The sequence below is a fragment of the Lethenteron reissneri genome, chromosome 2, assembly GCF_015708825.2.
Source record: "Lethenteron reissneri isolate LAM-NWPU_2019-01 chromosome 2, ASM1570882v1, whole genome shotgun sequence".
Classification (NCBI taxonomy): Eukaryota; Metazoa; Chordata; class Hyperoartia; order Petromyzontiformes; family Petromyzontidae; genus Lethenteron; species Lethenteron reissneri.
Genome location: NC_083780.1, coordinates 15,548,546 through 15,559,462, shown reverse-complemented (window position 1 = coordinate 15,559,462; position 10,917 = coordinate 15,548,546). Strand labels below are relative to the sequence as shown.

At 48.8% G+C, this 10,917-nt stretch overlaps 1 long non-coding RNA gene across 1 annotated transcript; it reads right to left on the bottom strand.

Moving 5' to 3' along the window:
• Window positions 1-1,048: 1,048 nt before the first annotated feature.
• Window positions 1,049-10,504, bottom strand: LOC133341358 (uncharacterized). Its single transcript, XR_009755034.1, has 2 exons — window positions 10,322-10,504; window positions 1,049-1,759 (listed from the first exon to the last, which is right to left on the bottom strand). It is a non-coding gene; the product is annotated as an uncharacterized LOC133341358 (long non-coding RNA).
• Window positions 10,505-10,917: the final 413 nt, after the last annotated feature.

Sequence of the window (10,917 nt, the reverse complement as noted above, 5' to 3'; positions counted from 1 at the left end):
ATATTTAACCCACAGAACATATTAACCCCGATTGCTTGTAGGCTTGCTTGACGCTCACTCTAAAGGCACTCATTTACTAATTTCCATATTGAGTACTGGTGAAGTATTTGTTCACTTGATGTTATTTATCTTACAACCTATTCCAACAATTGGCGTTACCCCTCCCTGTTTATGGCAATCCTGGAGTGAAGCAGGGATTAACACATTTCAGGACATTATCTTCTTTCCTAAATGTATTTATTTCCAGGAAGTAAGTACAGTACTCTATTTCACCTGCCTCAACAATTTTTTTTATAAATCAATTAAATTTAATCGTGAATACAACCCGAATTGAATTTGTTAAACACCCAATATCCATTTACCTGGCTTAATAGACATATTAAAAAAACACACACACAATCTCAGAAAGTCCCGTGAGTACTCAGATTAGACAATTTACAGCCACTGTGTGGAGTTATGTCACATCCCAGGACATTTAAAGTTAGGGTTCGATCCCGACCCTACCGCCTGTATGTTTAGAGTTTGTACGTTCTCCCGGTGTTCGTGTGGATTTTTCTCCGGGTCTTCGGTTTTTCTCTCCACATTTAGAAACGTGTTTAAATTATTTGGCTGCTATAAATGTCCATATAATAAGTAAATTCATTGGGCTATCATTTGTGGCCAGGTCGCTTCTGAAAAATAACTATATAGCTCATTGGGCCTTACCTGGTCAAATAAAACATTGTTTAATATTTCGTGTCTATTCTGGAATGAATTATGGAACTCTGCCTGATTCAGTTTCAAAGTTTGCATGGTACTTAAAACAAACTAATGAAGGTCTGAACATGCCTCAAGGTCATGTCCAGAGATCCATAATTTTTTCATAATTCTTGAAATTATTTTAGTCAAGTGTCTTTCACTATCACTGCTCTATTGATACACCTCTTCCAGATATCACTCCCCAAGGTCTATCTGATCATCACAGCGTACTAATCCACATCTACTGCACTACAACTAAGCTCCTATTACGATTTTTTTTAAATCATGTACTTTTATCTTGGGAGACATGAGTCGGCAACATGTTTATTGTAGAATAATTCAAACAAATCAGCTACTCAAATGATAACATCATTTTTGCAACATTTAGTTATATTTTATCTCTACACCTCAGTATTTTTCCAATGACATTATTTTGCACCAAAACAAATATTTTAGTTAGATGTAGTGGCTTACTGTATGTATATAGGTTATCCTGGAGATCCAAACAAGTAGTTTACTGGACTTGTTTGAGAACCGGATTCGAGTGATATGTATGGTGTTTGCGATGACATGACACCACATTTGTGCCAATGCATTTTAAAGCAACATTTGGCAAGTGTATATTCATGCCCTCACTTATCTAGCTCTGTAGACGCCACTTTGTTATGCTCATGTATTTGAAGTGTAAAACGTCGTCAATACTGGCTACAATTTTCAACTCTGAATTCCTGTTTTGTGCATCTTGCTGCACGATTTTGTGTATTTACTGGAAACCCTTGACAAAACATTTATGAAAATTACTTTTACATGTTGCTTGCATTAGTTAAAAAGCAACATTAAGCCTGGTAAGTTGTACATTAATATGAAGTGCTGAGCGGTTGGTATTGGATCCTGGCAGCGCGGTGGCGGTAAATTTTCACTGTGGCCACACAGACGGCACCGACGGCCATGGTGGCAGCCAGGGCGTACACCATGCCTGTCCAGCCAGGCAACCCATCGCTGCCCTGCTTCTCCAGAGAGGCTGTGGGTGGGAGGGGGGTCCACAGCAGCACCGATACCAAAATCAGAAGCAGCAGCACCATTGCCAATAAGTTCAGCAGCAACAAAAACAGCAGCAGAGACGGCAGCAGCACAAACAAAACAGTAATTTAATTACGACAATCTCACAAGTTCCCCAACGTTTTATGAAATGATCATTGTCTGAAAAGTGATCCTCATTTTAAATGAAGAAATTATATGTATCGATGTGTATATATATAAATAAATCCCCTTTATCCACAGAGACCATTCTCAGCATTGGGATGCTCAGTCGGTGTTGCAAGAACGTTTTGCAATTGGGTGGGAATTGGAAAACCCTGGACAGACCCCATACATACGGGGAAGAATCACACACAAGTGTAAAACGAACTTGCTCTGCTGCCACATCCTGGCCACCTTGCAGCGCTCCAGAATCAGAATCAGAAACGGTTTTAATCGCCATGACAGTTTGCACATACACGGAATTTACTGTGGCCGGAAGGTGCATACATACAACATGTAGGAATCTTAAAAACTTAAATAAGTGATATACCGTCTAACTATACTAACGTTACAAAGTATAACTAATACTAACGGGCTAAAGTATGTAAAATTATGAATAAGTAGACCATATAAAATGTGTGTAAGGCTCACGCACAGTGATTTCTGCAAGGGCCACAAACGCCTCCTCCAAAATTGTAATTACAGGAATGTACCTACACTGGCCAGCCAGGTGTTGAATAAGGCAGAGCCATAAATAGTTACCATTCACATAACGGCCCAGTACCAGATGAGTTTTAAATAACAATCAACCTATGCATCATAATTTGTGCAAGCGGACACCTGCAAACAAAAGTTTTCTACCATTTTATTTCAAACTAAAAGTCACAAATTTGTAACGTGACACTTTTTCCCTTGATTCAAAGGTGTTCCCTTCAGAGAGAAACCACAGACACATGGGATGGCAGTCAGATCCAGCACCAACAATTGCCCAAGGTCTGGCCCTATATTGCCAATTCCATTAATGAGTGATTATACATGGGTAAGGGAACCGGAGCACCCGGAGAAACCCCACACGTAGAAGGGAGGGTTACACTAATTGGTGAGTAAGTGGTAAGTGAGTGGTGAGTAGGTGGTGAGTGAGTGGTGAGTGAGTGGTGAGTAGGTGGTGAGTGAGTGAGTGAGTGGTGAATAAGTGGTGAGTGAGTGGTGAGTAAGTGGTAAGTGAGTGGTGAGTGAGTGGTGAGTAGGTGGTGAGTGAGTGGTGAGTAAGTGGTGAGTAGGTGGTGAGTGAGTGGTGAGTAAGTGGTGAGTGAGTGGTGAGTAGGTGGTGAGTGAGTGGTGAGTAGGTGGTGAGTAAGTGGTGAGTGAGTGGTGAGTAGGTGGTGAGTGAGTGGTGAGTAGGTGGTGAGTGAGTGGTGAGTAGGTGGTGAGTGAGTGGTGAGTAGGTGGTGAGTGAGTGGTGAGTAGGTGGTGAGTGAGTGGTGAGTAAGTGGTGAGTGAGTGGTGAGTAAGTGGTGAGTGAGTGGTGAGTGAGTGGTGAGTGAGTGGTAAGTAAGTGGTGAGTGAGTGGTGAGTGAGTGGTAAGTAAGTGGTGAGTGAGTGGTGAGTAGGTGGTGAGTGAGTGGTGAGTAAGTGGTGAGTGAGTGGTGAGTAAGTGGTGAGTGAGTGGTGAGTAAGTGGTGAGTGAGTGGTGAGTAGGTGGTGAGTGAGTGGTGAGTGAGTGGTGAGTGAGTGGTGAGTGAGTGGTGAGTAAGTGGTGAGTGAGTGGTGAGTGAGTGAGTGAGTGGTGAGTAAGTGGTGAGTGAGTGGTGAGTAGGTGGTGAGTGAGTGGTGAGTAGGTGGTGAGTGAGTGGTGAGTAAGTGGTGAGTGAGTGGTGAGTGAGTGGTGAGTGAGTGGTGAGTGAGTGGTGAGTAGGTGGTGAGTGAGTGAGTGAGTGGTGAGTGAGTGAGTGGTGAGTGAGTGGTGAGTAAGTGGTGAGTAAGTGGTGAGTGAGTGGTGAGTGAGTGGTGAGTGAGTGGTGAGTAGGTGGTGAGTGAGTGAGTGAGTGGTGAGTAGGTGGTGAGTGAGTGGTGAGTGAGTGGTGAGTGAGTGGTGAGTAGGTGGTGAGTGAGTGGTGAGTGAGTGGTGAGTGAGTGGTGAGTGAGTGGTGAGTGAGTGGTGAGTAAGTGGTGAGTGAGTGGTGAGTGAGTGGTGAGTAGGTGGTGAGTGAGTGGTGAGTGAGTGGTGAGTGAGTGGTGAGTGAGTGGTGAGTAAGTGGTAAGTGAGTGGTGAGTAAGTGGTGAGTGAGTGGTGAGTAGGTGGTGAGTGAGTGGTGAGTGAGTGGTGAGTGAGTGGTGAGTGAGTGGTGAGTGAGTGGTGAGTAAGTGGTGAGTGAGTGGTGAGTGAGTGGTGAGTGAGTGGTAAGTGAGTGGTGAGTGAGTGGTAAGTGAGTGGTGAGTGAGTGGTGAGTGAGTGGTAAGTGAGTGGTGAGTGAGTGGTGAGTGAGTGGTGAGTGGTGGGGAGTGAGTGAGTGAGTGGTGAGTAGGTGGTGAGTGAGTGGTGAGTGAGTGGTGAGTGAGTGGTGAGTAGGTGGTGAGTGAGTGAGTGAGTGGTGAGTAAGTGGTAAGTGAGTGGTGAGTAAGTGGTGAGTGAGTGGTGGGTGAGTGGTAAGTGAGTGGTGAGTGAGTGGTGAGTGGTGGGGAGTGGTGGGAGTGAGTGAGTGAGTGGTGAGTGAGTGGTAAGTGAGTGGTGAGTAGGTGGTAAGTGAGTGGTGAGTGAGTGGTAAGTGAGTGGTGAGTGAGTGGGAGTGAGTGGTAAGTGAGTGGTGAGTGGAGTGGTGAGGTGATTGGTGAGTGGTGGGGAGTGAGTGAGTGAGTGGTGAGTGAGTGGGTGAGTGAGTGGTGAGTAAGTGGTGAGTGAGTGGTGAGTGAGTGGTGAGTGAGTGGTGAGTGAGTGGTGAGTGAGTGGTGAGTAAGTGGTGAGTAAGTGGTGAGTGAGTGTGAGTAGTGGTGAGTGAGTGGTGAGTGAGTGGTGAGTGAGTGGTGAGTGAGTGGTGAGTGAGTGGTGAGTGAGTGGTGAGTGAGTGGTGAGTAAGTGGTGAGTGAGTGGTGAGTAAGTGGTGAGTGAGTGGTGAGTGAGTGGTGAGTGAGTGGTGAGTGAGTGGTGAGTGAGTGGTGAGTAAGTGGTGAGTGAGTGGTGAGTAAGTGGTGATGAGTGGTGAGTGAGTGGTGAGTGAGTGGTGAGTGAGTGGTGAGTGAGTGGGGATGAGTGGTAGTGAGTGGTGAGTGAGTGGTGAGTAAGTGGATGAGTGGTGAGTGGTGGTGAGTGGTGAGTGAGTGGGTGAGTGAGTGGTGAGTGAGTGGTGAGTGAGTGTGAGTGAGTGGTGAGGTGAGTGGTGAGTGAGTGGTGAGTGAGTGGTGAGTGAGTGGTGAGTGAGTGGTGAGTGAGTGGTGAGTGAGTGGTGAGTGAGTGGTGATGAGTGGTGAGTGAGTGGTGAGGAACTGGTGAGTGGTGGTGAGTGAGTGGTGAGTGAGTGGTGAGTAGGGGGAGTGAGTGAGTGAGTGGTGAGTGAGTGGGGAGTGAGTGTGAGTGAGTGGATGAGTAAGTGGTGAGTGAGTGGTGAGTAGAGTGGTGATGAGTGGTGAGTAGAGTGGTGAGTGAGTAGAGTGGTGGTGAGTAGAGTGGTGAGTGAGTGGTGAGTGAGTGGTGAGTGAGTGGTGAGTAGAGTGGTGAGTGAGTGGTGAGTGGTGAGTGGTGAGTGGTGGTGAGTGAGTGGTGAGTGAGTGGTGGTAAGTGTGAGTGAGGGTGAGTGAGTGGTGAGTAGGGTGGTGGTGAGTAGAGTGGTGGTGAGTAGAGTGGTGAGTGAGTGGTGAGTGAGTGGTGAGTAAGTGGTAAGTGATGGTGAGTGAGTGGTGAGTTGAGTGGTGAGTGAGTGGTGAGTGAGTGGTGAGTGAGTGGTGAGTGAGTGGTGAGTGAGTGGTGAGTGAGTGGTGAGTAGGTGATGAGTGAGTGGTGAGTGAGTGGTGAGTAGGTGGTGAGTGTGAGTGAGTGGTGAGTGAGTGGTGAGTGAGTGGTGAGTGAGTGGTGAGTAAGTGGTGAGTGAGTGGTGAGTGAGTGGTGAGTAGGTGATGAGTAGTGGTGAGTGAGTGAGTAGTGTGATGAGTGAGTGAGTGGTGAGTGAGTGGTGAGTGAGTGGTGAGTGAGTGGTGAGTGAGTGGTGAGTGAGTGGTGAGTAAGTGGTGAGTGAGTGAGTGAGTGAGTGGTGAGTGAGTGAGTGGTAAGTGAGTGGTGAGTGAGTGGTGTGGTGAGTGGTGAGTGAGTGAGTGGTAAGTGAGTGGTGAGTGAGTGAGTGGTGAGTGAGTGGTGAGTGAGTGGTAAGTAAGTGGTGAGTGAGTGGTGAGTAAGTGGTGAGTGAGTGTGAGTGAGTGTGAGTGGTGGTAAGTAAGTGGTGAGTGAGTGGTAAGTAAGTGGTGAGTGAGTGGTGAGTGAGTGGTGAGTGAGTGGTGAGTAAGTGGTGAGGGGGTGGTGAGTGGTGGTGAGTGAGTGGTGAGTGAGTGGTGAGTGAGTGAGTGAGATGGTGAGTGAGTGGTGAGTGAGTGGTGAGTGAGTGGTGAGTGAGTGGTGAGTGAGTGGTGAGTAAGTGGTGAGTGGGTGGTGAGTGAGTGGTGAGTGAGTGGTGAGTGAGTGGTGAGTGAGTGAGTGGTGAGTGAGTGGTGATGAGTGGTGAGTAAGTGGTGAGAGAGTAGTGTGGTGAGTGAGTGGTGAGTGAGTGGTGAGTGAGTGGTGAGTGAGTGAGTGGTGAGTGAGTGGTGAGTGAGTGAGTGAGTGGTGAGTGAGTGGTGAGTGAGTGGTGAGTGAGTGAGTGAGTGGTGAGTGAGTGGTGAGTGAGTGAGTGAGTGGTGAGTGAGTGGTGAGTGAGTGGTAAGTGAGTGGTGAGTGAGTGGTGAGTAATGAGTGAGTGGTGAGTGAGTGGTGAGTGAGTGTGGAGTGTGAGTGAGTGAGTGAGTGGTGAGTGAGTGGTGAGTGAGTGGTAGTGAGTGGTGAGTGAGTGGTGAGTGAGTGGTGAGTGAGTGAGTGAGTGGTGAGTGAGTGGTGAGTGAGTGAGTGAGTGGTGAGTGGTGGTGAGTGAGTGGTGAGTGAGTGGTGAGTAGTGGTGAGTAAGTGGTGAGTGAGTGGTGAGTGAGTGGTGAGTGAGTGGTGAGTAAGTGGGAGTGAGTGAGTGAGTGGTGAGTGAGTGGTGAGTGAGTGTGAGTGAGTGGTGAGTGAGTGGTGTAAGTGTGAGTGAGTGGTGAGTGAGTGGTGAGTGAGTGAGTGATGTGAGAGTGGTGAGTGAGTGAGTGAGTGGTAGTGTGAGTGGTGAGTGAGTGGTGAGTGAGGGTGAGTGAGTGAGTGAGTGGTGAGTGAGCGGTGAGTGAGTGAGTGGTGAGTGAGTGGTGAGTGAGTGGTGAGTGAGTGAGTTGAGTGAGTGGTGAGTGAGTGGTGAGTGAGTGAGTGAGTGGTGAGTGAGTGAGATGAGTGAGTGCAGTGTAGTGAGTGATGTGAGTGGTGAGTGATTAGGTGATGGTGAGTGAGTGAGTGGATTGTGCGTGCGTGAAGTGGAGTGGTGAGTGAGTGGTGATGAGTGAGTGAGTGGTGAAGTGAGTGACAGTGAGTGACTGAGAGTGAGGTGGTGAGGACGTGATGAGTGAGATGAGTGAGTGAGTGAGTGAGTGGTGGTGAGTGAGTAGGTATTGAGTGAGTGGAGTGAGTGGTGAGTGAGTGAGTGAGTGAGTGAGAGAGTGTGACCGTGAGTTGTGAGTGAGTGAGTGGTGAGTGAGTGAGTGAGTGAGTGATGAGGTAGTGGTGATGAGTGAGTTGAGATGAGTGAGTGAGAGTGGTGAGTGAGTGAGTGGTGAGGTGAGTGAGTGAGTGAGTGTGTGAGTGAGTGAGTGTGAGTGAGTGGATGATGTGAGGTGAGTGGATGAGTGGATTAGTGAGTGGTGAGTGAAGTGAGTGAGTGAGTGCCTGTGAGGTGAGGTGTGAGTGAGTGGTGAGTGACGTGAGATGAGTGAGTGAGTGAGTGAGTGAGTGAGTGGTGAGTGAGTGAGTGAGTGAGTGAGTGAGTGAGTGGTGAGTAGTGTGAGTAGAGTGGTGATGTGAGTTGGGTGAGGAGTGAGTGAGTGAGTGAGTGGTGAGTGAGTGAGTGTGAGTGAGTGGTGAGTGAGTGGTGAGTGAGTGGTGAGTGAGTGGTGAGTGAGTTGAGAGTGGTAAGTGTGTGGTGGTGAGTGAGTGGTGAGTGAGTGGTGAGTGAGTGGTGAGTGAGTGAGTGGTGAGTGAGTGGTGAGTGAGTGGTGAGTAAGTGGTGAGTGGTGAGTGAGTGAGTGGTGAGTGAGTGGTGAGTGAGTGGTGAGTAAGTGGTGATGAGTGGTGAGTGAGTGAGTGGTGAGTGAGTGGTGAGTGAGTGAGTGAGTGGTGAGTAGTGAGTGAGTGGTGATGAGTGGTGAGTGGTGAGTGAGTGGTAGTGAGTGAGTGAGTGGTGAGTGAGTGGTGAGTGAGTGGTAAGTGAGGTGAGTGAGTGGTGAGTAAGTGGTGAGTGAGTGGTGAGTGAGTGTGTGAGTGGTGAGTAAGTGGTGAGTGAGTGAGTGAGTGGTGAGTGAGTGGTGAGTGAGTGTGAGTGAGTGGTGAGTAAGTGGTGAGTGTGGTGAGGGTGAGTGAGTGAGTGAGTGGTGAGTGAGTGGGAGTGATGAGTGGTGAGTGAGTGGTGAGTGAGTGGTGAGTAAGTTGTGAGTGAGTTAGTGAGTGAGTGATGATGGTGGTGAGGTGATGAGTGAGTGGTGAGTGAGTGAGTGAGTGGTGAGTAAGTGGTGAGTGAGTGGTGAGTGAGTGGTGAGTAAGTGAGTGAGTGGTGTGAGTGAGTGGTGATGAGTGGTGAGTGATGGTGAGGAGTGAGTGAGTGGTGAGTAAGTGGTGAGGAGTGAGTGAGTGGTGAGTGAGTGAGTGAGTGGTGAGTGATGATGAGTGGTGAGTGAGTGGTGAGTGATGAGTGAGTGATGTGAGTGATGAGTGGTGAGTGATGTGATAAGTGTGAGTAAGTGGTGAGTGAGTGTGAGTGAGTGGTGAGTGAGTGGTGATGAGTGGTGGAGTGAGTGTGGTGAGTGAGTGGTGAGTGAGTGGTGATGATTGATAAGTGGTGAGTGAGGAGTTGAGTGAGTGAGTGTGGTGAGTTGGTGAGTGAGTGGTGATAGTGGTGAGTAAGTTGATGATTGTGAGTGAGTGGTGAGTGAGTGGTGAGTGAGTGGTGAGTGAGTGGTGAGTAGTGGTGAGTGAGTGGTGAGTGAGTGGTGAGTGAGTGGTGAGTGAGTTGAGTAAGTGGTGAGTGAGGTGAGTGAGTGGTGAGTAAGTGGTGAGTAAGTGGTGAGTGAGTGGTGAGTGAGTGAGTGAGTGGTGAGTGAGTGGTGAGTGAGTGGTGAGTGAGTGGTGAGTAAGTGGTGAGTGAGTGGTGAGTAAGTGGTGAGTGGTGTGATGATGGTGATGAGTGGTGATGGTGAGTGAGTGGTGAGTAAGTGGTGAGTGAGTGGTGAGTGAGTGGTGAGTAAGTGGTGAGTGAGTGGTGAGTGAGTGATGAGGAGTGGTGGTGATGAGTGGTGAAGTGGTGAGTGGTGGTGAGTGAGTGAGTGAGTGGTGAGTGATGGTGAGTGAGAGGTTTATTAGTGAGTGAGTGAGTGGTGATAGTGGTGGGTGAGTGTGTGAGTGGTGAGTGAGTTGATGAGTGGTGAGTGAGTGGTTGAGTGTGATTGATGGTGAGTGAGTGAGTGGTGGGGTGAGTGGTGAGTGATGTGGTGAGTGGTGAGTGATGTGGTGAGTGATGTGAGTGAGTGGTGAGTGAGTGAGTGAGTGGTGAGTGAGTGGTGAGTGATGTGGTGAGTGGTGAGTGATGTGGTGAGTGAGTGGTGAGTAAGTGGTGAGTGAGTGAGGAGTGGTGAGTGAGTGGTGAGTGAGTGGTGAGTAGTGGGAGTGAGTGGTGAGTAAGTGGTATGAGGGGTGAGTGAGTGGTGAGATGGTGGTGAGTAAGTGGTGAGTGAGTGTGAGTGAGTGGTGAGTGAGTGGTGAGTGAGTGGGTGAGTAAGTGGTGAGTAGAGTGGTGAGTGAGTGGAGTGAGTGGTGAGTGAGTGGTGAGTGAGTGGTGATGAGTGGTGCGTAAGTGGTGAGTAAGTGGTGAGTAAGTGGAGTGAGTGGTGTGAGTGGTGAGTAGGTGGTGAGTGAGTGAGTGGTGAGTGAGTGGTGAGTGAGTGGTGAGTAAGTGGTGAGTGAGTGGTGAGTGAGTGGTGAGTGAGTGGTGAGTGAGTGGTGAGTGAGTGGTAACAGAACTTAATCCACTTGATGTACCTCCATCTTCTGGCGAACAAGGGAATAGCAACCTCGACGCACACAGTGTTTCACAACTTTGTATGATCCACTAACCCTCACCTCCAGAATGCTGCATTACAGACGTGCATCACCATTGCCCGGCACGTCACGTCACGTCCTGCTCATACTACTGCCAGCATTCAATGGAAAGCATTGGCGGACTGGGAGATTTTGGCAACAGCGAACCAGGGGTCTGACCTTCACGAGTCTTGCGCAGTCTGATGGGGCCCTGGGACCGTCGACGGAGTGCTCGGCATGACGTGCATCTCCGTGCACCGTCCCGAGGTCTCGCGCCACCCGCCCTCCCCGCATGCAGCCTCGACGGCACCGCGAGCCCCAGTCGAGACGTTGCACACGCGCACTGAGCACTCTAGGTACACCTGCCAGGACATCCTCGTATCACTATCATCGTCATCACTCCAGGCACACATGCACGGATCACATCAGCGTCATAACCATCATCGTCACTCCAGGCACACCTGCCACGGATCACATCATCACTCAAGGCACACCTGCCAGAAACCACATCATCACACTCGAGGTACACCTGCCAGGAAGCACATCATCGCCTCCATCATTGTCATCACTGCAGGCACACCTTGCATGACGATATCATCGTTGTCGGGGGTATACAAAATACCCACTCCCAAATATACAGATATATAACACATTTGTAGCCAATTGTTCATGACAATAAAATCCCTGACTAAAGGGACACATTACAAACATATAACTTAGAGCTTGTACTTCATGCCAATATATTACACCAGTAGTATGTATTGGTCCAAGCCTTC